The sequence below is a fragment of the Lagopus muta genome, chromosome 2 (assembly GCF_023343835.1).
Source record: "Lagopus muta isolate bLagMut1 chromosome 2, bLagMut1 primary, whole genome shotgun sequence".
Taxonomy (NCBI): domain Eukaryota; kingdom Metazoa; phylum Chordata; class Aves; order Galliformes; family Phasianidae; genus Lagopus; species Lagopus muta.
In genome coordinates this window covers 4,202,904-4,227,888 of record NC_064434.1, presented here as the reverse complement: position 1 = coordinate 4,227,888, position 24,985 = coordinate 4,202,904, and the positions used below count along the sequence as shown (strand labels likewise).

The 24,985-nt window shown below is 44.6% G+C and overlaps 1 protein-coding gene across 1 annotated transcript in view; it reads left to right on the top strand.

Annotated features, from left to right (window-relative positions):
* HMBOX1 (homeobox containing 1) overlaps positions 1–19,358 on the top strand; it is a 728,731-nt gene extending 709,373 nt beyond the window's left edge. Inside the window, exon 12 of the transcript XR_007375417.1 lies at positions 19,347–19,358. The gene's annotated coding sequence lies outside the window, so the exon portion shown is untranslated. The remainder of the gene's footprint in view (positions 1–19,346) is intronic.
* The last annotated feature ends 5,627 nt before the right edge of the window (positions 19,359–24,985 follow it).

Here is a 24,985-nt window from a genome sequence, read left to right as displayed (position 1 = left end):
CAGCTTTCCCCACAGCCGCATGCTCAACCACTTCTCCTGATAAAGAAACAAATGGGCTGTTCTGCCCAGGGTAGCCACTGGGAACAGGATTAAGACCAGCAGAAAGGAGCTTACAGCTGGGCACCATCTGCAGTGACGATAATTAACTAATGAGGTTTAAAGATGTTTTTCCTTATTCCTTGCACAGACTTGTTGATTGAGGAATTTGCCCTGTTCTGTGACAAGCATGACTGAATACCTTCTTCTTTTTACACACAAGTCATGAGCCTGAATGCAGGGAAAGATTGATGGCCTCAAGTTGCAACATGGGAGATTCAAGTTGGATGTTAGGAAAGATTTCTTCTCAGAAAGAGCAGCCAGGCACTGGAATGGGCTGCCCAGGGAGGTGGTGGAGTCACTGTCCCTGGAGGTGTTCAAAAAATGTTTGGATTTTGTGTTGAGGGTTATGGTTTAGTGAGTACTATTGCTGATAGGTGGATGGTTGGGCTGGATGATCCTGAAGGTCTTTTCCAACCTTGGTGATTCTGTGATGTCTTAATGGGGAAATATTAGTGGTAGGTGGATGGTTGGACTGGTTGACCTTGGAGATCTTTTCCAACCTTGGAGATTCTATGAATCCTTTGCATGAAATGCCTGGTGGCAAGTGCTTTTCTGAACATTAAGCCCATGTTTTAGTTTCCAGCCTGCAATAAATCAGATGAGATGATTGCAAACTGAAGAATGAAGAGCACAAAGAAAAAAAATCAAAATCCAGGACAAACTTCCATATACTCCATCAAAGGATGGAATATGTGAAAGCAAAGGATTATCTCTAAATACTAAGGAATGAAAAAATCACTACCCCAGAGGGGTGAGTGAAAACATTATTCCTTGTTCACCAGTGGAAAAAGAGATGTTGTCAGATTCAGGGATGTCTCCCATGGTCAGGGCAGGTGCAGACCACAAATATTCTCAATCTCTTCACCCCAGATGAGATCCCATTCCTTACCAAAAGTATGCCCATAACGATTAATGATCATTAGCTCAACAGTTTGCCAGATTATGCTGAAGCTCTATTCTAGATTTCTTATAGAGGCTTCCATTGGGTTGCACCAGAAGTGTGGAGAAGATACGGTGCATGGCTGGGTGTCATGGTAGTGGGTCACATAATGGGTGAAAATGACATACAGTGTCTACCCCACGAGTTAGCAGGCTATGGTTCCTGTTCATCATGCTCCTGGGGCACAATTCCTCTTATCCCATAGCAGATGTCAAAGGAAGGAGTGATGATTCACCTTCAAGAGCAGCTCCTCCTTTCCAGAGCATAAAGGAATATTGAGATGCTAGCTCAAATACCTGCTAGGCACCTAGAGTTAATTGAGATGGATGCCCAGTCATAAAATGCTCATGAGAATAAGCATTTTCCAAATACTTTCCTTATCCTGGAGTGAAAGCAATTAGCTCACTGCTCTTCTGGGTACTTATTATCCAGTAATTGCTACAAGTATTTTGTTAGCGATCAGGAGTTTGAATCATAAAAATGGCACCCATTATGCTTTACATACAAAAGCTTCAATTGTTCCTTTTTTTTTTTTTTCTTTTCTTTATTTTGAGGTATTCTTTTATTTTAACAAGGTCAGATGCCTTCCCATCCCACCTTAGTTGCAGGTCAGCTTCAGCCCAGCAGTGTGAGAGTAAATCTCCAGGTTCAGAACAGAACAGTGCCTGAAGGCAGCCTGTGGAAACCAGTAGAATAATTCAGATTTGAATTATAGGGTCATTAAAGTTGGAAAAGACCTCTAAGATCATCAAGTCCAACTGTCCACCTTCCACCATATTGCCCTCTGACCACATCCCTAAGTATCACATATCACATATCACATATGCTTCTTGAAATTCGTGCTGAAGAATTAGCACAGTTCCCCTCATAGGTTGATGAGGATTTTCCTTTTGGAAAGGTGGGCAATAAAACTGCAGCTGTTGGAATTTTACTTGGTAGAAGACAGACACCTCCATACTCTGTGCATTAGGGTCATCTGGGGGATTTTTCAGTCTCTACCACAGTTCCAACTGGCTGCTAAGAGAAACAACAACATCATACAAAAAATATCTAGAGCACAATCATGAAGAGTATTCAGGATCTGAATTTACACACCCTGATTCCATGTGAGCTGCAGTGCTAGGCAAGCAGTCCTGGCAATTACCACCCAACCTCAGGTGCTTCCATTGCTTCTCCATTGCAGGGGAGATGGAGAGACCTCAGCCAGCTCTGAGCTACCTGAGCAGGTGAGTATTGCTCACCTACAGGGCAAAGGCTGCCTGGAACACATTATTCAAGAGACATAACTACAGCAGAATCTAATTCTGCATGACCTACCTAAAAAAAAAAAGAAGTATTATTTTATTATTATAATAAATAATAATAATAAAAAAGCAATGATTATGCAGTAAAAATGATTTTCCTTTGGTATGTTGTACTCCAGCCTCCCTTCTCACCCTTCCCTACCTGAAACTTAAATCACATCTGCATGATGTTCAGACTGGAACTGAAAGCAGGGCTGACTCCAGACATGTGTGAGGACTCCACATGCTGCAGTGTGCAACTTCAGGCAGTTGTAAAGTTGAATTTCTGGAGGGATTGATTGCTGTTTATCATCAGAACAAGGGGAATCTCTCAGGCATTAACCTATGAAATGGTATCACAGGTTAAAGCTATACAAGATCAGCTTGAGCTCATGCTGCAGTGGTTGACTTTTTGTCCCTCAAAAGAAGATTACATGCTGAGTTACTCAGAGTGAGGATTTCCAGCTCTTTTCTCCTCCAAGATTTTCTTAATAAATAATCATTAATTGCACTCTGGCAGTCTCTCTGGTATATTCTGCCTATAAATCTCTATGCAACTTCAAGGCATTAATGAAAAAGGATACATCCATGAGGATCGTTCAGGTAGAATTATGGGTGGGGTAAAGGGATTTCAGAAAACTCTTCAGTTTTGAGAAAAGTCTTGCTGGAAATGTTCCTCAAATTCAGAGCTGAACCCTGGTCAAATTATAGGGGAGAAGTAACACCCAGAATAGAATCATAGAATGGCTTGGGTTGGAAGGGACCACAAAGATTACCCAGTTCAAGCCCTGCCATGGTAAATCAGGCCCTAGGAGCAGATAGCTATTAACCCAAATTTGAACCTTTTTTTTCCTCCGTGAATTAGGAATCACACTGGAGGCTGTGGCTGCACATGGCAGTGGTTGTCCTGACCTTGCTTCCTCTCCAGATTAAGAGTCTTATAATGTCTTGAGAAAAAGCCATGGCATTTCTCTGCACTGAGAGCAAGAGAAAGGCAGATGCAGTAGCGCACGGAATGCAACACAGCAGCAGGTCACACAGCAAACCCCAGCATCTCCTTTTGCAGTCCCTATTTGCTCTTAATGGTACTCCCTGCCTAACAAGAAATCAGGCTGGTTACCAGAAGACAGGAGAAATTTGCTGACTGAGAGATGGAGGGAACCTAAGTTCTTTGACTCCCATAAACCCTTCCTTATGTTTGAATATTATTAGCACCTGTTTCTCATCCATTATTTAAAGGTTTCATGCTTAAGGGCTGAAATTGGCAAGGGTGTTAGGTCTCAGAAAAAAAAACCACAACTGTGTATAGTACAGTTGTGATTACTTTAGGCAAATCACCTGCTCCCTGTTGACAAGGGAATATATCCAGTACCTTATTTCCAGCAGGTGCTCTCAGGTTCTCTTCCTCTGAACAGGGCCTTGGTTTTTTTATATGGCCCTATTTTCCATATACTGAAAGGATATCAGTCCCAGCCTCCCTGAGGTATTCATCAGGAGATAATTGTGCTGCCTGGTCTTTACAGCACAAGAGAATGATCATAGACCTCCCTGTTTGCCTCAGCATTTATTGCTCTTAACCAAAGTAATTTTATGAGTTAATAATGTTCCTTGGAGTCTCCGTGTGTATGGTAATATATCAATATTGTGCAATCTTAGGCCAATCTTAGACTTAAGGACTGGTTTGCTCAGACGAGCCCAACTGCAGATGATCTACACCATGAACCTAGGCACCATGAAGCCTAGGCATGATCAAGAGTATGTGAAGACCTCTGGGGAATACAGAGACATAGGAAATCTAGCTGCAGGCAGACCTCTGCACTGGGTGCAGGAAATCTCTTTTCCACTGACACTAAATTTATCTCTTTGTCAAATCATAGAATGGTTTGAATTGGAAGGGACCCTTCAAGGCCATCTGTCCCACTCCCTGCACTGAGCAGGGACACCCACAGCTCCATCAGTGCTCACAGCCCATCCAGCCTGACCTTGGCTGTGTGCAGGGATGGGGCAACAACCACCTCTCTGTGCAACCTGTGCCAGTGCCTCACCACCCTTAGTGTAGAAAACTTCTTCCTTATATCCAATCTAAATCTCCCCTTCTTTAGTTTGAAACCTTTCTCACCAAACACACATTTTACTTCAATATTGTAGGGTCATTAAAAAAAAAAAAAACAAACACCTTTTTATTGTTTCTTGTGTATTATAAAAATAGAAACAAAGGTGGTTCTACCACTAGGGTGGGAAGCAGAGAGAGGTCTGCACTTATCTAGCTGCTTTTGCTCTGCCTGACCACAGTCAATCTTCTGCTCCCCTACAGCACCAAAACAGAGCAGCAAGGTGGAGAACAGAGAAGCCAAAACCACAAGCCTGAGAGCATTGACTGATTAGGAGATGTTCTACTCTCAGGACAATGAGATGACCTTGAGTTGATCCATTACAGAGATAAGAGCTGGTTGTGGGGTGCTCAAGCATCTCCCCAGCTCTCACCTTTGAGAGCATCTTGGAGGGGTGTTGACCACAGTGGGGGGTACCTGCAGGACTCTCCATCACCAGCAACATTTCTAGGTGACCCAAATGGGGAGCTTGAATTCCGCCAGCCTTTGCTGCACTTATCTCATCTGGAGCACAACTTCTGACTTATCTGTGCAGGTCCATCTCTGTGCTGCAACGCCAGCAGGCAGAGCCCACCAGCAGATGCACAGGGTGATACTGCTGCCTCCGTCCAATGCCCCTGCACTCATCACGCTCTCTGAGATTAGGATCTCAGGTCACTGTTGGGAAGCAGCTGAAGGACCACAAGCTTTATTGCTGAGGTCAAGTCCTCTGGACTTACGACAGTTATACCTGCAGAGGGTAATCGTAAGGGTTTTCTGAGCTGGTGTTCTTTTCATCCCTCAAGATGCTGTTTCTTGTGCTGGGATGGACTGTATGATGCACAGAGAGATGGGTGTGATGCAGAACACAAGGGCGAGAGATGATAGCCCCTCCCTACTAATCTCCTTGTACCCAAGATCTGTATAAGAGAGAGCTGCCTTATATGCTAAGGCATTAATGTATTAGTGCTAAGAGCATTAGGGGCTCAATTAGTACTGCAACCTCCACACCCCTACCCACCACGTGACCGAGTTTTAAAGAGCTCCATCCTTGCCTGGTCCTTGTGCCTTCCTGCAATTTCTTGTCATTTCTGTAGCTATACTAAAATACAACCACATGTCAGCGAGAGGCTTGATGTTCCTTTTCTAGATGATGTGAGACCTTACCAGGAGTCAGCTGCTCCACGTGCAATTCTGACTGATTCCTATAGCCACGCCATAATGTTGAGAGCTTGCCTTCAGTTCAGAGGCATTTTCTGAAGAGCAGAGGTTTTCATGATGAGGTTGTGTTCACAGTTTCAATTGCATAAGCCTGAATTCATCCAAGTTTCAGGCATTTATGTAGTTGCGATGAGCATTCCTTAGGTATAGATCTTTGCTGGAAATAATTCAGGCCATAAAGAAGATGTAGGGGTGGGGCGCATCTGATGTGGAAAGCTCCTGCATTCTGTGGAACGATGCATCTCAAATCCAAACCAGAAGATTTGGCCCCAGTTGTACCAGCTCATGGGGAGATCCCTTCCACTCATCCCGTGAGCTCTTTGTTATTACAAACACTTTGAACTCCTGAAAGCAACAACAGAAATGATAGTGCTAAACGAGGTACCAAAATATCTGGTTCTCTCCTGGTTGCGCAGCAGGTTCTGAATGCTTTAACATGTGCTCTGCAACCAAGACATGGACTTCTACTTAACTCACCCGATCAGCAGCCACTGTTAACCAGAGAACATAGGACATGGAATCATAGAATCATTAAGGTTGGAAAACATCACTAAGATCTTCTAGTCCAAATGTCAACGCATCACCACCATGAACAGCACCATGCATTTAAGACCTTCCCGTGGTGTCTAAGGAAGAAATGTTGCAAACTGGGGGTTTTCCCCACCAAGGAAAGGAAACGATGCCTCTAGAGAGGATTTGTATACAGTGTGGGATGGTTAGCACAAAATCCTGGCCATAGCAGGAAGGTGTTGTGTCAGAGAGGGTGCACAAATTGCATTATGTGTTAAATAGGGGCAGAAAAGTCCACGGTGGACTGAGAGTTGCCCCAGGCTGGGATGAGGCCAGGAGGGAAGGGCTCACCAGAGCTGTGGTTACTGGGGACACCAGGAGTCACACTCTGCTTTGCTCTGAGCGAAATGTCTGGGAGTGCAGCCCAGCAGAACAAGTCTGGTAGGGTTGTTGGCATATGCATACCGGTGTGATTGGTATGAAATCATGCCCTCACCCTACCTCCCAGTGAGCTGCTGAAGAGCTTCCCTGTTTTGTAATATAGATGACAACATCCATCCATTCCCTGCCAAGTGGGGATGTGAGCGCGGCAGGTAAACACCCCTGGGGCCAGCAGGTAAGATGGGGTCCTGCCCACAGCTGCTCCTGGTGCTGGGCTCACCCCTCCATGTGCCTGACACTGTCATCAGGTTAGTTTTGTCCCTGCCTTTTCTCACTATACAGCAGCAGAAAGGAAAAGTCAGATGAAAAAAATGAGACTTTGCATGATGGTGAAAGGTACTGCTAGGGATTTTACTCATATCTTATGTCACTTCAGACTTATGTCCATTCGTATCAGGTGAAGATACAGATTTTCCATTACAAAGGTGCAAATATGGAGTAAAGATATTAAAGTTGAAGGAGCTAGTATGGTTTTATATCATTGAAAATAATCCAGAATTCCATCCTCACTTGGTGTTGAGCATTATAACCATCTTGGGTGTGACAGTCTGCTTAAGAATGAGAAATTGGCTCTGCCGAAGGACTTCTGCAGATACCTGGTTTTGGCACTGCTGCAGACTGCAGTGCAGATGGATCATCCCCAGTGAACAAGGACAGACTGTGCACTTACCTTCTTCTAAAATTACCAACTCTGTTTGCCACCCCCCTGTCCTTACTTCTGTAGGCAAGTCAACACCTTGCCCAGCTCTGACTTCACAGAGGTGACTCCATTTGCTCTTTCATGAGATGTGTGAAGATTCTTATTAGGATATGTTTTACTCTGTTTGGTAGCGGAGTTACCCAAGGATTCACTAGTAAAACTAAGGAGTGAATTAGCCTGGAAGCATGTGTGAGCATGTATGGATGGTCAGGCTGCTGGGAGCTGGTCAGGCTCACTGGGAACTCTGGCTACTCGTGGGTTAGTGAGAACTATTGGTGATAGGTGGACAGTTGGACTGGATGATCCTGAAGGTCTTTTCCAACCTTGGTGATTCTATGATTCTACACTTCTATAAATAAAGTCAACTCCATGGCATCACGCTCCACTCTCCCAAGAATCTTCCAGGCACGGTTCAGGAGTTAACACAAAACCACTTCGCAGGCTGAATTTGCTACTGCCAACATGGCCAAAACTCATCAGGACTACCAAAGGTCACAGAATAGGCCACTGTTTGGTTTACAGGCTTTGTAGTATCTTTTTATTATGCTGTCTCTGACAGCTGTGGCTTTGTTAGGCATGAATGTATTGGTATCCTCAGGGCTTTGCCCTGTAAGAGTCTCAGTTTGCATTGTTTTACAGGTTGCACAGAAAGTAAAAACCACCTGGGTACTTTGAAGTATCTGCATTGTTATGGCCATTTATAAATATCATCGTGCAGCTTGTTTCTTTCTCATTCCTTCTTGCTGCCAAGAAGTAAATTAGGGTGAATATTTTCCTTGATTGCTTATGAGTTAACAGAATTGCTTCACACCACTGGGTGCCTCCCATTGCTTCGTAGCAATGGTAATGGGAGGATGGTTGGACTAGATGATCTTGTAGGTCCTTTCCAACCTTGTGATTCTATCATTCCACGAGCACTCAGCACAACTCTGAGCAGTGCTGGGCAGTCACCTCCCACTAGGGAGAATGGCTGCCCAACCTTCTGGCTTGCCCAGGCCTCACTGAGTGAAGAGGAATTGTCTTGGGTCACATATGCATAGGTCACTCCAAAAGTAACTCCTCCTATTTATTTCCATGGAAACTGCAACCGCTACAAAGAGTAACACTGTTTGATGGAGCAAATTCTCAGCTACAAAAGGCTGTGTTTCAACATAGCTGTCACCATTAGCTCTGCATTTTTACCAGTGGTGAACGAGAGCATGCACGCTGCACTTGTACAAAGCTGCATCAGCAGAGGATCTCTGCAGTGACCTTTAGGGGCAGAACACATCTATTTCCCTCAGACTCTACTTGTACGTTCTGTCTTTAGCCCTCTAACCATCTGCATGATCTCTGCCTCATTCTCTCCAGTTTGTCAGTCTCTTTTTCCATGAAAAACCTGAAACAGAAAAGTCCAAATCTAGATAAAGTATTCTGGATGCATCTCACAAAGTCCCAGACACTTCCATATAAAGGGGAATCAGTCCTCCCTATCACGCTCCAGAAGGTACAGTAAGGCTTTTTCTCCTCTTGAGATGCTTTCCCTTCCATCTCCTTGGCATTTTTAAGTTCTTATATGAACAGATGCACATGAGGCAGGAATCAGACCCAAGCTAAGCTAGGAGAGAGCTAGGGATGCTGGATCCTTTTCTCCTCGTGGCCCCGCTGAAAATTACAAGTGATAAGAAAAACCAGAAGCAAAACTTCATGAAGAACTCAGCAGGAGTTCTTCCATCCAACTGACAGCTGCACTGGATGGAAAGAGAACAGGGAATGGCAGTATCTCTGGGCACCTGTTGTCTTGCATGGGTTGGCTTCCCACCTCACTCATCTTTTGGAGGTTGTCCATGTCCACCAACGGACAAAGAGAGATAGCAGGGTTTGGTGCACCTGCGAGATGATCTTAGTGGTCTCTTCCAATCTTAATGATTCTATGCAGTGAATCTGTTCTCTTTTTCACTGTGATTTTGAGAGTACCTATGAAATAAAACTAAGATGTAACCCCTCCAGGCCCTAAACTCCATATCAAAGGTGCAGAACCAAGTGTGGAGGGAGTGTGGTTATCTGCCCTGGATTAGACCCTGCACAGGGAAACCAGAGATATTAGGTATTCTGGTTCTTACAGAGATGTTTACTCTTAAGATAATGAGTAGCCTGTTCACACAAATTAGGGTGGGTCGTGTTTGCATAATGTTGATTTCAGAGGTGAAATTAATCTCACAGGCAACTTGTTTCCACTGCAGATAATCCATTCAGCACATTCGATAGAGGATCAGATCTCAGCCTGACGAAATTGCTGCAGGGTGGATTTTGAGGGAAAGGAAGGAGGAAAAGGAAAGCACAACCAGAAACGTAGCTGAACTTTCCCATACAGTTGCTAATGGATTGCTATGTCTAGGCAGAATTTAGCCAAGGTTTTATGATTTGTTTCTTGCTGACCTTCCTAACAAGAGGGTGAGTTTTACTATAATTAATTCCTTATTCGTTCTGTAAAAAAATACAGCCTCAGTTATGGAACATCTCCTTCAATCCTCCCATGCTTCTTAACCCACAGACCTTACAATCTTCACTTTCTTCTTTACAAAAACACATCCATTCATTACCACCCCAACACTGTATGGGAGCAGAGCACCACTTTTCAAGCACTCACTTTGAAATAAAAAACAACTAATGACATTTTTGTGTGTGTGTGTGTGTTTGTTTGTTTTTTAATTAAATTTGAATTAAACAGTAAGCAATTAAATTTCTCTTTGCAGTCAGCTAGGTTGGGAAGGGCCATAGGGCATTATGACAAAGTTGCAGATTTTCTAAGCTTTCAAGGGGAGGGATCTATGCTGATTTACTTATAGTCAGCTCACTGAATAATGCATTGGATACCAATGACGGACTGAAATCCTGAGAAAGAGCCAGCATACTTTCATAGTTCACTTTTTTTTTTTGGAGAGAAGAAGTGCAGAGGGGAATAAAAATAAATTTTACTTCATCCAAGTGTTGGAAGGAAGAAGTGAAGGTGTAAAGTCAGGGGCAGACTGAGCTCATCTTCGTGCCTTATACTAACTTTGGTAGCAGCAAACTGAGATGGCAAAAAGCAATGGATCATTGGTGGTGGAGGGGCTCTAAGGTACTTAACACAGGTAAGCATGGAGGCCTGTGTTATTTATGGTCACAACACAGAGCAAGAAAGAGGCTGTCCAAGACCTACAGAAGCTCATGGAGGCCACCTGGCTTGAGAGCAGAAGTCTAGGGATGGAGAAATAGGCCCAGATATTACCCACAAGTGGAATGTTCTTGTTGGAGAAATGGTGGAATGGTGGAGAACTTTGAGCATAGGAAGGGAAAGAGTGCTTTGATTGCCAGTAAGGGGGAACCTACGCAGACCTCCTGAAATGAGTGCTCTTCTCAATGTTAGAAGGTGGCCAAAATCCTGGGCATGATTTTTGGTGTGAGCCATTTAACACACCTCTGGTGCAGGTCACGAGCCAACACAGAGCAGGGATCATTCCCAAGAAATGGCTTGGGTGAGGCCACTGTATTTTGGAGACTGGTGTATTTTGGTGACCACTGGCTGAAGGTGAAACCAATGGTGCCATTGCATTTTCATTTTATAGCGCAGATATAGCCAGAAATGCATCCCAGTCTGAGACACATCCCTCAGAAGAGAGTCCACTTTCCCAGAGGTGATTCCTACAGCCACCCTTTCCTCTCCTTCCTTTTGACCCATTGCTGAAATGAGAACATTGACACTGGTTACCTCCACCCAGCTCTGACTCAATTTTGGGAGATATGTTCCTAATTTGAGTACAAATTGCCAATTCCCATCCATCCTCCAGCATGGTTTCAGCCTTGTTCCTCCAAGGCATCCAACAATTTCCCATCTACTCCAGAGCTTCCCTTTGCTATTGCTTTGCATGGGGCAAGTCTCCTAACCAGCCCATTCTGTATTATGTTACAACTGATGCCTGATAAAGATATCAGGCTTAGAATCATAGAACTAGAAAGGTCAGAAAAGACCTCCGAGATCATCCAGTCCAACCGTCCAGCTACTGTCAATACTTCCTTACTAAACCATATCCTCTAATACAACATCTAAATGTTTCTTGAACACCTCCAGGGATGCTGACCCCCACTCCCTCCCTGGGCAGCCCATATCCAGCACCTGACCATTCTTTCTGAGAAGTTTTTCTGAATTCCTTGCAAGAGATTGTATTAGAAATACATTAAAATGTATTAAAAGCCATTTCTTTATGCCCCAACAAATGGAACGTGCATCACAGAGAGCAGAATTCATACTTTAGGAGACCCATAGGATGTGCTTTAACTTCTCAGCTCCTTTTGCAACATAGGAGAGCTCAGATCCCTTGCAGGCATCTACCAGCAGGTTGTGAGGCCACATCTCATATTGCCTAATCACTAAGTAACCTCAGGGAGGTTAGAGCTTAGAGCTCTGGACTTTCAGCATAAGCTTGAGGTCTCTTTCCGCTACAGCTGTCCTTCAACACTGGGATGTTACGAGTTCTTGGTGCTGCAAATAACTTCCTCATGCAGCTGAACTTTGGTGTCCCCTCTGCCTGTTTCTTGTCTGCAGGCCTCAGGGAGGAAATCATAGCACCTCATTTCATGTTGCATGATGCTGCTGTGAATTGAGAGCAACTCCTTGTGCTTTCATGGAGCTACCTCACATTGAGGTGGGTGTGATTAGGTGCTAAGGGGGTGCAAGAAAAGAGTGGGGGAAGCTACAGCTGGTGGGCCAGAGCTTACAGGGAAGCAAATGAGAAGTAGTTACGCTGAACCTTAGGGGGTAGCACTCAATGAAACCAGCATGTGGTTGAAATGAGTCCATATCCAAACATGATTAAGTCTGTGTCCATATCTTAACATGTTAACTCTGCATTTTGGCCTCCTAGCCCTGTCTGTAATGGGCTTGGGGTGAAGGATGTTGATACTGAGTATTGTTGCACACTGGCTGAAGTCCTCTGGCAGTTCAGTGATAACTGCTTACGTAGGCAGTAAAACACCGGCGGTGAATCAAGAAAACTGGGTGCTGTTGTCTAAGCTGCTTCAGGCTCCTCCTGTGGGGTTAGGATTTATCTTCCCAAGCTTAGTCACACAAAAAAGAGCAGCTAAAGCCAACTTCACCTTTCTCACTCTCCTTTATACTTTATAGAGAAGATACTGAATAATGGAGCATGAACAAAGGGCACTTCTATAAAGGACAAGTTGTCTTATTTTTAAATAGATGTCAAAAGCTTCCTAGCCACCTCTCAGCTTTCCCCTTTGGCTAGAGGAAAGCTAAGGAAATTATCTTGGTCTTCAATTTTAGGCTGTGCTTCTACTAGCAAATTAGGGAGTCTCAGAACACTCTGGGTTAGGGTTAGGGTTAGGGTCATGGTTAGGGTTAGGGTTAGGGTTAGGGTTAGGGTTAGGGTCATGGTTAGGGTTAGGGTTAGGGTTAGGGTTAGGGTTTGGGTTAGGGTTAGGGTTAGGGTTAGGGTTAGGGTTAGGATTAGGGTTAGGATTAGGGTTAGGGTCATGGTTAGGGTTAGGGTTAGGGTTAGGGTTAGGTTGTCTACTGTCTACTCTGTTAAATACTTAACATAGACCACAACATGGTTTTATATTGGCCAGCTGGCACTGACACAGGCTATTCCTGTGCATACCTGGGGAGCTAGTACTGACTGGGGACATTTCCAAAGGCAGTGTATGAGCATCATCCTAATAAAGAGGTTAACGTTTTGGTTGAAGATTCAACACAGCAGTTTGGCCAGAGAACAGGCCTGATATTATTTAGATAATCAATGGAGATATAACCTCCAAGTGCCTAAATTAAGGTAGGATAAACAGCATCCTGGTTATTATATGTGATCCTATGACTGATGCTCAGTCTTCCACCATGCAAAGCTACAATGCGGTAGAAAGTACAGCAATAACAGCAGGGTGGCAAAGCCCTAGTGCAGCAGCCATGCACTCAGAAACAAAGGAAAGACTCTACATGTAGAGCCAGGAATCTCCAGCAAGACACCCACTGCCAACCCTTAAATGAGGTCTGGGAATGGGTGGATCCTGGCTCCATCCCTTCCAGTCACTCAGGTGCATTGCACCAATGCTGTGAATGCCAGTTCCACAGAAATAATATTACCAGTGATGATGATGATGATATGAAGTGGTTATAATTTTTTTTTCTTCTTACTTCCCTGGATGCAGTGCCAAGTTCAGTGCTCAGTGCTACAGATCTAGTGCATAGTGAATAGGATTCTACTGCACTGCACACACTGAACAAAAGCTGTAGCCCAGCCTTCCTGACACTTGAGTGTCACTGCAATGTTGATAACACATATTTGGTCTCTTCCTTGTTGTCCTGTTGAGGAAGGTGTGCAAAGTTATACGCTATTTATTTTACAGTTTCTCTTTTATAATTGCACAAAGGGTGTAGGCCCCACTTCAGTGTTTGAACCAACATTTGCAAAGTCTGACTGTGTACTTAGGAAAATTTACACAGTGATAACCCATTCCCATTTGTCCCATGGATCCTGAAGGAGTTGCATGTCTAGGTAGGAAGAGGACGGGACTAGAGAATTCCTAGCCTTGTTCCTGTAAAACCACTCCTGTGACATGACTCATTTTTGGACATCAAGCTTGGAGAAAGTCTAAATGTGCCTCCAGGTGAGATCCCTGGCATCAGGCTCTCACATCCCCATGTAATTAAGACCTTTCGGATATTTTCCGTCAAAAAGAATCAGGGGAATGGAGCACTTAATAACCACATCAGTTTATTCAACACTGCTTTGCATCAGTTCCCCAGTGGGCTTGACTGTGCTTTTGCCATGTGTTGCAGTGGATTTTCCTCACCAACCAAATATCTTCATTCCAACAGTCTCATCTCCCAGGAATCAACCTATTGCTACAGACATTTCTCCCAGAAGACACCCATCGCTCTCCAAGTCATTACTGTCACCTTGGAGCAAATTAACAGCAGCATCTGTTCATTAGGATTTTGCAGAGAATAATGGATGTTAGATAATTTAGCTTCCCAATTCCCTTCAGGGAGGAATTGCCATTTGTGTACAGCAGACAGGTTAGCCAGAGCTCACTGAGGGTAAGGGGCTTGGAAGAGGCTGTGTAATGATTTGATGGCAGAAGAAAGACTGTAATTGTGGAGTCCTGATTCACGCCATTTGTAATTGCCATCTGCCATTAACATCTCTCAGATTGCAGGATTAAGAAATAGTTCTCCATTCCCCTTCAGACTTAAAAACCCATGTAACCCTCACACCTGATTTTTAGAAGTATTCCGTGATTTTGTAGAGGACATTTTGTAATTTGGCAATCAGCAATAAGAAATTGAACAATCTGAATTGTTCTCTCCATTCAGGTTTCTCATAACATTTTCTTCAACAAAAAGGCACGTTTCTGAAAGAATAATATTGCCTCCAAGTCACTGCTTCGCTGACTGGAAGGGGATCATCTGATGGAAACCTCATATCTTCCCACCTCTGTTACTGTGATACTGTGTCTTGAAACACCATTGAGTTTTAAAGTTGGGATATTATTATTATCATGAATTTCCTCCCACCACTCTCACATATTTCCCATTCTACACAGCACGTGGTAAGAGCATTATCCATTATTAGAAAATGGTCCCAGCAGAGATGTTGGGGTGGATTATTTCATCTCAAACAGTTCATGAAATAGATGAGTTAGATGTCCCAGTAATGCCTTTATCTCTGTTACCTACAGAGTTCAGTTCTCAAGGCAGTGCCTGTGTTATAGACATTAGAGGTGAGATACAGCCCACCTACCTTTAGGTGTCTCCATTGAGACTCAGTGACACTTCCAAGTTTGTGGACATAAATAAAGTACCTGAACTTTTGGACCTCCTTCACACCCTCAGTGGGACTGAAACTGATCAAAGACTTGCATATAGCGGGGTAAGGAACAATAGACTTGGATAAATTACGTGACTGCAAAATAACATTTCTGTAACACTTATGGTTTTATCTATTTTTAAGAACTAAGATTGTTTATTAAACAAGAAAAGTTCAAGGTTGGACATTTGGTTTTTCATTATGTCGTCTTTAATCTACTAAAACTGCATAAGCCTCCAAACTGTTAGAAATGCATCAGTAGTATGAAACCTAACTTGACAAAGAAGGCCTTAATTTCAATTAATAAAAAAGAAATAAGCGTCATGCATGAGAAAAAAAATCAGATTTTCTATTTTCTATGGATGCTCTGTGAGACAGTGGGTATTGCCATGAAAATATTACTTAAAAAAATATATGCACCATTTCCTTTAATAAAACCAATTTCACTCTGGCAGGTCAGTTATCACTTTTACTTTTCCTTTATATATGTGGTTCATTAAAGAGGAAAGAAGAGAGGAAATGTTGCGTAAGATGAATATTCTTTAAGTTTGTTTGAGGGAACCTAAGCCAACCCTTGAATTTTCGACAAGTTCTCTCTATTTTTCTTCAGAAGGAAGTTTTCTGCAAGGAAATCATCAATGGAAAATGTTTGGCCAGCTGTACTCTTATCTTTAGATCTGGAAACACATGCAATACATGGAAATCCCCACCTCACTTGAAGTTTCAAGGGGGTGATTGGATTTTGTGCTCATACTTCTTTCGGTATGAGTAAGTGTTTCAGCATTTACTTTTATTTGCTATCCATGCACTCCAGTTCAAAGAAAAACATGAAAATTTCCCCCTTTTCCATTACAGTGCATGATCACTGTGAAGGGAACCATGATGTTTGTGCTTGTTTTGCTGTAGTCCTCTGAAGAAGTCCTTCCTCGGTTCTTTCTTTTGTCTATAGGGAATTTAAAAAGGGAGATTGACTTCCAGCCTGCAGGAAACAGCAGAGACCTTCTGGATATCCCTTGATATGGATTGCTCACCAGAGCTCAGGCATTTGCACTGTTGTTAACATAAGCATTTGTTTGGCTTTCACTTGAGTCTGCTGGCAGAGCCCCAAGTGATCCTCAGCTGTGGACCAGCAGTTAGCACAACCTAAGGGCCATTCCTGATTGGTTGTTTCTATACAGTCACTTTGTTCTGGAGAGACTTTAGCTCTAGGGACTAGACCACACCAAGACCATCTAGGCAGGGTATGGGCCCTGCGACAGGTTAGTCTCTCTGAAAGCAATTAGTTCATTCATCAGAGTGGTTTTCTTTCCCTGAGGTTAGTGACAACTGCATCTTTGAACCACAGAAGAAAATGCCAGGAAGGTATTGTCCTTTGATGAATGTTGTCTCATCAAAATGCTTGCTTGACCTCTTTATTGTCAAAATCCTCTAGGCAGAGCTTACTAGGTTACCTTGGAGGATTCTTGAGCAAGATCTGGTTAAACAGTTCTTTGGAAACAGCAGCCTCTCATCCTCTCTCCTGTTCAGGTAAAAAATGTGGGAAACAAAATAATTATAATAAAGGGAAAGAGGAGGTTAAGTTATTTTTTCCAACTGAACAGCAGCTCAACTCATCAAGGTCCTGAATAATCTGCTATCACTGGTCCTGATTTGAGCAACTAAAAGGGAAGTACCAAAATAGTGCATGCTGATTGCTGCAGGAATCTTGCAGGCTTATGTGGGCTTGTGTTCACTCACTTTTGAGCACACAGTTAAAGATCCTAAATAGCTATTTTAGCTGAGAGGTCACCGTTTGTAGTTCATGGAAAGCCAACCATTTCTGGAGAGTTAGTAAGATGTCAAAGCAGGAGGTTCACACTGAGGAGTGCCTGTCTCTTTTCACTGGCTGAATTCATACCTCTGGGGCCATTATAGTCTCTTTCCAAGTCTAAAATCTCCCACGTTCTTCAAATCTTTTGGGAAGAAGTTGCAATCTATGAGCCAAGGCTGAAGCTGCTCGAGATGAACATCACATACAATCACTTTCTCAACACGTGCTTCCGATATTTCCACCTCTATCAAGTCATGCTGTGCCATGAAAGAGCAATGGCAGAGAAGCTATGTCAGCCTGGGGGTCCTTATGTCCCCATTTCTGCTCCCACATGTATGTAAGTGTTGAATCAGCTCATTACTACCCTATGGGACAATGATACCCAAAAATACAGCACCTTGCTGCTTCTGTGAAGGACACTGAGGACGGAGAAGGATATCATCATTAAGTGTACAAAAAAAAAGGAAAGTAGTCAGAAAGGTAAAAACCCCATATACTAAAAGATGTTAGTGGCACAGAGCTTGGAGCGGGCTAAGAGGTTGGAGACCAACAAATTCACTTTCTGATCTTTTGACCATCTCATTTTTCACCTGTGAGACTGAGGAGGAGGATGAGATATGAGACTTGCCTTGGATATACAGTCAGACCTGTCTTTGTTGTACAGAAATCTGTTTTTGTTTGCCATCCAAAGTTGTTGAGTTTGAATTTCCTCTATCCTCTTTCCTGCTTATTTGTTTGTTGGCTTTTGCCAAACTTTGACAGAAGGAATTGATTTATCTAAGGGTGATTATTCCAATTCTTGGTCCAATTCTCCCCTCTGTATCACGAAGTCACTGTTGTGCAAAATCCTGTTGTTCTTACAGGAGGAGAACATTCTTGGAGCCATGGGAGCAGAACGTTTGTAAGATCTGGCTTGTCTTCATACAATTTGGATTGGATTCCCACTGCTGGTTTTATTCCATAGCACACCAATGAAGAGTTGATGAGACTTTGGAGAAAAAATCACCAGTGTAAATAAAAAAAAAAAAAAAAAGACACTCCTAAAACCATACATACACACATACACATGCAGACCTGCTTCAACTTGCATTACAGGTTTTCAGCCCGGGAGCAAATCACTTGGGAAATTTAATTAAACTTTAATGAGGTACTTTGATTGTTGGGCCGTATGCCTAGTGAAATTAATGTACAATGAAGGGGAGTCTCGTCATGCTGCTGGCAATAGCTGGCAAGTTCATGTAGAGCAGAGCATGTCATCCTAAATCACCTTTTGAACTCAGGAAGCAGGGAAGAATAACCAGGAAGCTCTAGTGGGTCATTTAATTACAGAAAGTCCACTGAAAACCAGTCCTAAGCACTGAAAAAAAACCTTAATGTTGGTCATCTTGACTTTTTGGGGAGGGTGGGGATGGAGGGCAGGCTGTGGAGGTATTTTGGTGGTGGTCTGGGTTGTGGGCTTCCTTCTCCTCCTTCCACTGAATGGGCAGGAGCCCTGATATGGGGAGCCCTGCAAGAGATGGGTGGTGAAGGGACACCTCCAGGGGTTCTCCACAGGACCTTGGCTCCCAGCTACCTGCTAGCCATAGAAGGGCATAGTTTGGTTGCTGGTAGAGATGCTGCTAGTGGAGGGTCTATGCAAGAGAAAGGCTGCTCTGTAATGTAATGGTGGTTCAGAGAGGGCCATTTGACCTCACAATAATTATTCTACCACGTCCCATCTCCTTCTGCCTCAAAGCTAGGCCTTCAACCTGGAAAAGATCTGTCATAGATTCTGTCCTATCCCATATGGGATCTCCAGATATCTTTCCCAACCTCAAAGATTCTGTGAAGAACCTCTGAACTAGGCTGTATCTGGGCGAGTTCCATGTTCTAGAAGAGGAAGGAGTTCCAAGATTTGCAGGAGAGAAACACAGGATTATTCAAGTTGGAAGGGACCAAGAGCAGATTTCTAGTCTGTGCCCCTGCTCAAAGCAAGGCCAATTAGAACAGGTTATTCAAGAACTCAGTAAACTGAGATTTGAATACCTCCAAGAATAGACATCCCATGGATGTCCTGGACCTCATCCTCATGCTGAACTACTTTCAGAGCTTCACTGCTGCAACTTGCATCCTTTGAATTTATCCATTTTCTGCACAGGTCTCACAAGAGACTGTCTGCTCTACAGCCTCCCATTAGGTAAATGAAAGCAGTAATAAGATCTTCCATGATCCTTGTCTTCTCCAACCTGAACAAACCCAGCTCTCAACCTTTCCTCATACAATTACTAGAAAAAATAACCCTCTCCTGAGCTTGTTTGCCAGCAAGAAGCAACTTTGAAAGGTGAAGTCCCAACATTCCTCCATTTCATAAGGAGGCCCTTATGAAAGACATAAACAGCATCAAGGTAGACACCATCCATGAGATCTTCCAGGTTGATATCCAGACTGTCTTTGACATCCTGGAGCTGAGACTCCAGAAGCCACCTCTTTCAATGCATCTCTAGATTCCTCAGTGTAGAAATATAGACCTGCTCTATGCCTTTTCAAGTGTGCTGATGGGAGAGGCATTTTTGGCTCTGGGCCTGTTTTAGGATTCATCACCAAGGCAGGGAATGGCAACAGCTTCCATGAGGAAGGCTCCTGGAAGGACAGCTGGGTTTACTTGGAAGCCCAGGTATCAAGGGTTCACAATGGACTTGTTAATCCCAAGGAAGATCTAAGCATGCTCTAGTCAGGGATGTGGGACTGCACTGAAAATTCTGGCCGTTGGAAAGTCAGAAATGGGTTAGCATGTATCCACCTGAGTTTGGGATACCAAAGGGACATAGAGATCCTGGCATGTCACAGGGTGATCAACCTGTAACAGAATGACCTGCTGAACCCCAGCACCACCAGGTCCTTATGTGCAATTATCTCAGATCAACCCTCCACAATGCCAAGAGATAAAGGCCCTTTACCTCCTCTGGTCCATGCAAATGAACCGAAGCAGTGCTGGGAACACATCCCTGGAATGGGTGCTTAACTCAAAGCACAGCATAAGCTCTTGAAATCTGACTGAGCAAGCCAGACAGGGACAGAGCAGAAAGCTATGTCTGTACATGCCAAGTGATTATGTGCCGTGTTCTTGGAAATTTGGAGGCCACCTATCCGATAGCAGCATTTCTTGGCCTTTCTGTAAAACCATCCACCCACAGTCTTACAAAACCAAGCCGTCAGAGCACTGACGTGGTGTGGCTTGGAGGGACAAATCAGTTTGTGTTCTCCGCTGATCTTTCAGCAAGACCTGTCCATTCCTGCTCCTCTTCTCAGCACCTAGAGACAAGCCAACTTCTCCACTCTCTGGGAAGTTAAAGATGTGCGGGTTTCTGTCATGCAGGGCACTGAATGAGTGCAGAACTAAGAGCTCCTGCCCAACATCCATTTCTCCTCCTGGTGCCAGTGTTTTGTGATTCAGCTTTCTATTCTATCTCAGGATTGCTCCATTAGATGGATCAGACGTGCAATGAAGGAAAATGCTACTGCTGAGATCCCTTGGTCTTGCTGACTGGCAACACAAGAAGGTATGAAGTGAATGAGGTAGGGATGTTGGACAGGCATGGACATCCTTCCTCAGTGTTCACATGGACACATGTTGGTCTCAGAACCAGTTATCTCTTCACCTCTGCTGTTCAGACTGTCTATCAGGGTTGCAAGAAGATCAGCCTGCTGGAGTCACAGGCAGAAAGTCTTTTGTTTTCCAGATGCTTAATTTGTGAGCAGCAGCTGCTGTGCAGATGGGCTGGGTTGGTGCCCTTGCTGCAGGTAGGAGCCAGGCTGCTGAGTAGAGGTTGAGTGGGCATCCACCATCCATCTGCCTGATGGGAAGTTCCTTTCTCTCCCTGATATCTTGCCTCTCTGATGGCCAAGGAATTGGCTGAGCTTGTGAAGCACCAGAGTATTAGCAAGACAAACATCAAGAAAATCTAAATCCTCTGCTTTTGCAGCAGAGCGGAAAGACTAAACAGAAAATAAGTCCCAGATCTGGGCTATAGGTGAAGAGTGAGTAAATCTATCATCCAGTCATTACCAAGATGCTGTGATCTACACTTAGCCACCTGAATGATGCCTCTGCTGGGGTGTTCAAGTTGGGAGCACTGCTACTCTGGGATCTCACAGTGGAGATAGCTGGGCATGTCTGGGAAGTAAATCCCACCTTAAATAACTGATCAGACTTGCCCAAATCTGTGCAATCACCGGGGAGGGACCTGGCAGGCTCAGTAAAATGTTCAAATTGAGTGGATGCATCCAAATCCATCTGTGGGATGAAAGAGGCATAGATCCAAGGGGGGAAAAAAGAAGTGTGATCCTGTAATGTGATCATGTAAATAATGCCTCTAACTGCATGATCACATCACAGGATCTCCTGTAACCTCAGGTCTCCTGCAATGCCTGGCACCTAGAAGGAGTTGCACAAGCATGCTAGAGTCCAGTGTTTCCTAACACCGGAGCACTTGCCTGTGCAGTTGTTGCACACTTCTTCCACCAGATGAGACATCTGTCTCTGAGAGCAGAGAATCAGTTTGTTGGTCTCAGTTCAGGGGTGGTGAGAAGCCTGTTTTAAATTAGTTTGGTTTTTTTTTTTCTGTGTTCCTCCAATTCCTCCAAGATATTGGCCAAGGCCGAAAAGGGCAGCATAGGACCCTTAATTTTCCAGAGAAGGAAGTCCAGCTATTTTCACTCAAACTTCACAAAAAAAGAGAAGAAAGGAGAAGAGAAGAAAGGAGAAGAGAAGAGAAGAGAAGAGAAGAGAAGAGAAGAGAAGAGAAGAGAAGAGAAGAGAAGAGAAGAGAAGAGAAGAGAAGAGAAGAGAAAAGAAAAGAAAAGAAAAGAAAAGAAAAGAAAAGAAAAGAAAAGAAAAGAAAAGAAAAGAAAAAAGAAAAGAAAAGAAAAGAAAAGAAAAGAAAAGAAAAGAAAAGAAAAGAAAAGAAAAGAAAAGAAAAGAAAAGAAAAGAAAAGAAAAGAAAAGAAAAGAAAAGAAAAGAAAAGAAAAGAAAAGAAAAGAAAAGAAAAGAAAAGAAAAGAAAAGAAAAGAAAGAAGAAACAGTACTTGATTTCTCAAAGCTGGTGGCATAGGGGAAGAATTTTGATGCTACAGATGCATTAAGTAATCAGCAGACACAGGTTTGGGCAGTCACTCAGGGCAGTCGTTCCCACCTCCTGCCCAGGCAGTGGGGATCAGGACCATCCATCCCCTTGGTGCCTCCCAGCTCCCTGGGATACTGGGAGGGAGCAGCAGGATCGTGACTCAGCCCCCACGTGAGTGGGTTTCCTTCCTGTACCGCCAGCCCAACCTTCTGATGTTTTGTTCGCTTGCGAAGCTCTGGGAGCCAGGATCTGTGACTGGTGCGGGAGCTCCTGGAAAATCAAAGGGAAAGAACAACATCTTGGGCTTGCTGAGGCCCTCCTCGCTCCCCTGCTGAGATGCATGGGCTTCCCAAGCTCTGAGAAGGAGGAAGGGAAGGGCCATTCCCTTTTCCCCCCACTCCTCTCTCTGCCCACAGGGTGGGAAATGGGACCCCAGCAGTCCTTCTTACACTGAAGTGGTAAACAGGGGTGGGGAAGAAGTTCAGCCCTATAAATCATCCTGGACAGGAGATTGCCAGGTTTTCTCTATTTTTGCACTTTTCTACCCTTATGCCAAAGACAAAACTCTCCATCAGAAATTGCTCAATGTTAGGTTAAAAAAAAAAAAAAGAAATAACAATTAAAAAAAGAACAATACAAGCCCATACAAGCTACCAAAACCAACAGAAACTACAGATTGTCTGGTGGTGTCCAGATTCAAATTCTTGTCCCTAAAACCCCTTTGGATTACTCTCCATGATTCATATCCTCTCTGTTGTTCCCACTACCCAAATCTTGCTGCAGGACAAGCTGGCCTAGGCACTGCTGTACTGAGAGCTGTTTTAATTTTATAGAGTGGAAGTGCAAATCAATTGCAGGTTTCTTTCTGTCTCATCCTCTGTCCAGGGACAACCCTTAAAAAACATGCTGACTGTCAGGCAGTGCAGAGGTTTTGTCTTGAGCCTTATGGATGGCACTTGAAGGTCTACAGTTATAAATGAAAGAGAAGGGTCTAGCCAGTGCTAGGTTTTACTGATTGCTTACAAAAAGACAGAAATCTGTCCTTTGGAGAAGATTCCCATTTATCCCACTGCTTCCACATCCACTACACAATCTCTCCCTCTTCCTTGACCAACCTGACCCTGCTGGGGTCTCAGATGTAATTCTTCCATCCTCTTTCCAATATCCGTATCTGCTTGACAGAGTTGGGCAGCAGCCAAGCCTAAACCTTCAGCCTTAGAGACCTCAACTCCTGCCCTGAAGGGACTCTCCCACATACTGGGAGAGCTGAGCAAGGCCTCACTGGGGCTGAATCCCCTGTATGTGGGCACCAGAAGTGTAGGGGCAGGCAACACACTGGGTTTGATCAATCAGGTTGATGTGGAAACTGCTCTTGACTGATGCTGGGCCCGAGCCTGTAGGGTTGAGGTTGAACATCAGTCTCCAAAGAGGTGGTGGAATCTCCCTCCTTGATCTCCCACAGCCCCTGGCCATGGTGCTGGGCACCCTGCTCGGGGAGGACCTGCTGGGCAGGGAGGACCTACAGGTGCCTCCAGCTTCAACTGTTTTGTCATTCTCTGGGTTGACCTGGCACCAGCCAGTCCCAGGCTTGTTTCCCCAGCTACCTCTGCCTTTGCCCTTTTACCCTCCTATCCCAGCCCTGGTGAGGAGGAAAACCCCCCAGTCCTCCTTCCTTGAGGCCAACACTCTGCTCTGTGCCTCCAGCCCTGTTTTCCCATTCCCAGTGTTTATCCTCCTGCACGTAGCCCTGAGGGAGCCATAGGATTGCATGGAGGGAGAAGTTATTTTTCCTTGACATAAACAGCCAGGCCTTTCCTCAGCCTCCTCTCTTGAAACATGGAGGTAGGCCCTGGACTCATAACATCCGGCAGGAGGGGCTGGCCTTATCTGCCAGGAAACACTCAGCTCCGGATACATCCTCCCTGCTCCCGGCACCCGAAGCAGCTCCCATTGGCAGTGCTGGGCAGGAAACCACTCAGCAGCTTGTCTCAATCCCTCCTCTGGAGGGATGGGAGGGAGGGTCTGAACCTTCCCTCCCTGCTCCGAGGAGGAGCTGCAGTTCCATGGGGTGTGTGGACCAAGGGGTGGAAGGAGAAGGATATCATTCGTGAACTGGAATCTGGGGTAGTGGGTGGTTTCAAGGATCTTCCTTAGACTCTGCCCCTGGTTTGTAGGAAGACTTCAGTGTGATCCCCTCAATCAGTTTTTGCCTCCATTTCATTCCTGAGCTGCCTGCCTTCTGCTCTGGGAGCAATGGAAGGAAAAGAATAATCTCACATCTGATTTTGTAGCAGGGGGCAGAGACCCCTTGTGCCAAGGACAACACAGAGACTTTGTCCTGTTCAGATTCTTGGTAAGAGGCAGCTCATGTTGCAATACCAGACAGAAAAAGGATGGGAGGGAATGAAGTGTTAGCTCCATTTTACAAACAGGGAAACTGAGTCACAGAGATGCTGCGTGTCACCAGGGTCTGTCCCTGCTCTGTGTCATAGGGGCAAGCCCTCTGTGCCACCCAGCTCACACCCAGCTCTTCCTGCCATTGGTGATGTTCTCTGAAGAGGGCAAACCCTGGGATCAAGCTGCCCCTTTCCAAAATACTCCCTTTTCATGAAGCTTTGTGAGATGGGGGTCACCTCCCCCCATCAGAGGTCAGGACATGAAGGAGAGGAGTCACCACCTGCCCAAGGGACATGAAGGTCATCTCCCATCATGACAGAGCATGTCACATGCCACAGCCCTCAGCCAGTCCCCATCCATGCTATCCGGGAAGGTGATCTCATCCTGGCTCCCAATACCCAACCACCGAGAGTCAAGGGCAGCCTGGGGACAAGGGTTGGACTCATTCTCTGGCTACTTCTTGGCAAGGAGAGGGTCTTATTCTGGCCCTGCCTTGCCACCCCTGAGCTGCAGCCCGGTCTGAGGTCATTTTATCCCTTCCTGCAGCTCT